The following is a 3,365-nucleotide window of genomic DNA, read 5'->3' as shown; positions in this document are numbered from 1 at the left end:
CTCTAATTTCTGCTCTGTTCTTTGACTGTAGGTATGCAGGAGGAAGTTGTACATAGACTGGGCGGCAAGGATGGATGGCGCCTGAGGAGGGGGTGCTCGACCATGGCTGCTGCTCGGGATGCATCAGCCATGGATCTTACTCTCTGGCCGTAGGTGAGCTCGTCCCCTCCTCCTCTCTGCTCGATTGATTTGCTAGTAATAGGATTGGCCATTGCTTCTCTGGTGTTAGAATTTGGCACTGAACCTCGTGTGGGTTGGATTGATTTTGCACAAAGATCCTAACAGCATATCAGAACAGAATCATCTTTTTAGGTTCGCTGGAATGCATCAGTACAGCAAACCGAACACATCATGCATCACAACAAAGAGCCTAACAGAAGTTTTGCTCTACTCCTTGCTAGTTCTGTAATTAGATGCATTTTGTAGATAAATTGTTGGCCGACAACCGGCAAGGATACTTCAAACATTATTTCTATTACAATGGTTTCATTAATCTGGTCTCAAAATTCAGTTTAGTTGGTTCAGTTTTGTAGTTTAACTGATCTCATTTGCCACATGCACTGTCTTACAATGATTTACAATTCACCGATATGCTCACAAATGGACAGCATCAATGATATGCTCTCAAATTTGTTTTCCAAAATATTGACAGGAGCATTGCTCTTTCTGTTAGTAGAAAAGAGGAAGTTTAAATACAATTTCAGTACAGGGGCCAACCCCTAGAACCTTGGTACACAACCCAGATCATCAATGAGTATTCTGCTCACATTTTGACATGCATAAATGACCTGCTCTTAAATTGATAACATAAAGTTACGATCTCAGATAAATTTGAGTTCTAGATTCCTCACAAAGTACAAATTCAGATTCTAAAACTGAAACTTCACTTCAGGTTCTTGCTGCTCAGCTACTGCCTGCTGCTTCCTTCAGCGGTTTACAAATTCATTTTCTAAAACTGAAACTTCACTTCAGTATTTCTTGCTTGCATGTTTGCTTCTTCTTTAATGGTTTGCGATTCGGATAAACTAAACTGAAAGTGAGATGCTGAGGTGTGGATCACACTAGTACTATTTCAGTATTTCTTGCTTGCATGTTTGCTTCTTCTTTCTGCTGAAGCGGGCGAGTTGATTTTCTGCTCTTAGTTTCTGTAGCAATTGGAGGAGGAGTTGGTGCCGAGAACTGGACCGGATGTGCTTTGATTCGTGATCTACAGCGCCCTTGATATCAGGTGCGTGATCTGCAGTGCCCTAGCTTGTTTGTTCTGACTAAATCCAGTTAGAACAAGTTAAGCTTCAGACTGCATATAAGAAAAGAATAAAAACAGACTCCTAAATTCAGTTAGAACAAGTTGAGTACTTGGAGTATATTCAGCGCCCTTGCTTGTTTGTTCTGACTAAATTCTGTTGCCTCGCATGACCATGAGCAGAGGCTGGAGCAGATCCGGAGGGCGTTCCAGGGCCTCGAGGGCTCCCACGTCTGTCCCTTCCAGGTCAAGCCTCGCTTTGCTGTTTGTTTCTCCTGTAGTGTATATTATATTACTTGGTTTGCTGTTTGCAACGCTGCCTGCGTGCTACTGTCTAGTTTGCTGCTGCTTTTCGTGCTTCACTGAATTTCAGGATTGGGGTGTGTTTTCTGAATTTTCATGCTTGTTATGATGCAGTATGCTTCGACGGGAGCATCTGCGGAGAGGGTCAGGGAGTGGGTCTCAGAGCTGGCCCATCCACTTGGAGGTATGCACCTTGCTAAATCTTGGTGCAACTTATCATCAGATTTTCTTTGAAACTTGGCGTTGATTGGTCTGCAGATGAAACTATAGTACTATACACACGACATGCAGCAGCCACTTATATCAAACAGTGGAACAGTGTTGCTGTCCTAAATGGAACAACACGATATTCAGCATCGTTGAGAAATCGTTTGTGTGTTGTCGTGTGTATAGCAGGGTTTAGATACTTGGAATTAATGTCTGCGTACATATATAACCGATTGGATTTTGTATGTATGCTTAGATGATTGTTTGGCTCTATATAATTGTTGACATGAATATCTTGACTTTCCAAACAAGTATAGGACTGTGCCTATGCATACAGATTATCCTAACAAAACTTAAAGTAAAAATTGAAGAATGAAAAGAGCAATAAGTGTCTGATTTTTATCTGCATGTTAAGCGGAAAGTTGCAGCCAAGGCTTATATATTACGAAATATTGTCTCACATTTGAGCTTCTACCATTGTTAGGGACATTGTAGTGTGATCTTCATGATTTTTTGCTTGAAGATGTACTGATTCATTAGTCAAGCAGAGACAGAAATCATCTTTTATGTCTATTAAGTCACGTAAAAATCACATAACTTTTTCAGTGCCTAACATTATATTTAAGCTATACTTTGTTGTAAGTTCTTGCTTATATTAGTGTCATTCATTTCTGTTCTAATTAATGTGGAACCGAGAATGAACATTTTTCTCTCTTTTTAGACTGCTAGATTGTACAAGTTGAACAATCTGCTCTAGTTTAAACAAGTTGGGATCCATCAATACAATAGGACTTAGTTTGCGTTTCATCTTGCTTGTAATCAATATCCTCACTTCTAATTTACCTCAAGTTTACCGTTTGCCGGGAGTTCCAAATTAGAAGAAGTTTCAAATTCTTATGTTGGTTTCTGTTCTCTTTGTAGGTTATGAGATATGCTGCTGGAGAGATGCCGTTAGCAAACTGGAAGGGATGCGACCAAATCCAATCGGAAGCATGGCCTTCTTGTAGGTTTGCACATAAGTGGAAGTTGTAGTGTATAAGTAGTCGCTGGAGCTGTGATGATGATCTTTCTTTTGATTGGCTGTCGTTTGTTATAGATGACAATCTTTTAGTTGTTGTTTCAAATGATGTAACTGCAACAAATGATGTATGATTGTACAGTGAAACAAATGTTGCTTTGATAGCAAAATTGAAAAAAAATGAATTGTTTCTCTGTCGTCCAGTCCTTTGAATTAGTGGGCTGAAAATATTGATGGGCTGGAAGAGGCCTTAGCCCAAACAATATTGGACAAAAAAATGAAAGGAAAAATGTCTTAAAAAATTTTAAAAATTAAATGGACCGCAAAAAGGCTGAGGCCCAGAAAAATGAAAGAAGCTCAGAAAACAAAATAGGCCAAATTGTTGGGCCAGGCCCATGTACCTAGCGAAAATTAACAAAAAATATATATATTAAAAAGGCTGAATTAATGGGGTCGGCCCATCTAAAGCACCGAAATGGACCGAGCCGATTCTAATTTTTGACCTTTTCAATTGGTCGCAATTTTGCCACGTCAGATCCAACGTGGCCTGGGCAGACAGCCAGTGACCAAAACAAAAGGTCGTGGGTTCAACGA

The sequence above is a fragment of the Triticum dicoccoides genome, chromosome 7A (assembly GCF_002162155.2).
Source record: "Triticum dicoccoides isolate Atlit2015 ecotype Zavitan chromosome 7A, WEW_v2.0, whole genome shotgun sequence".
NCBI lineage: Eukaryota > Viridiplantae > Streptophyta > Magnoliopsida > Poales > Poaceae > Triticum > Triticum dicoccoides.
Note: the sequence above shows the minus strand (reverse complement) of the source record.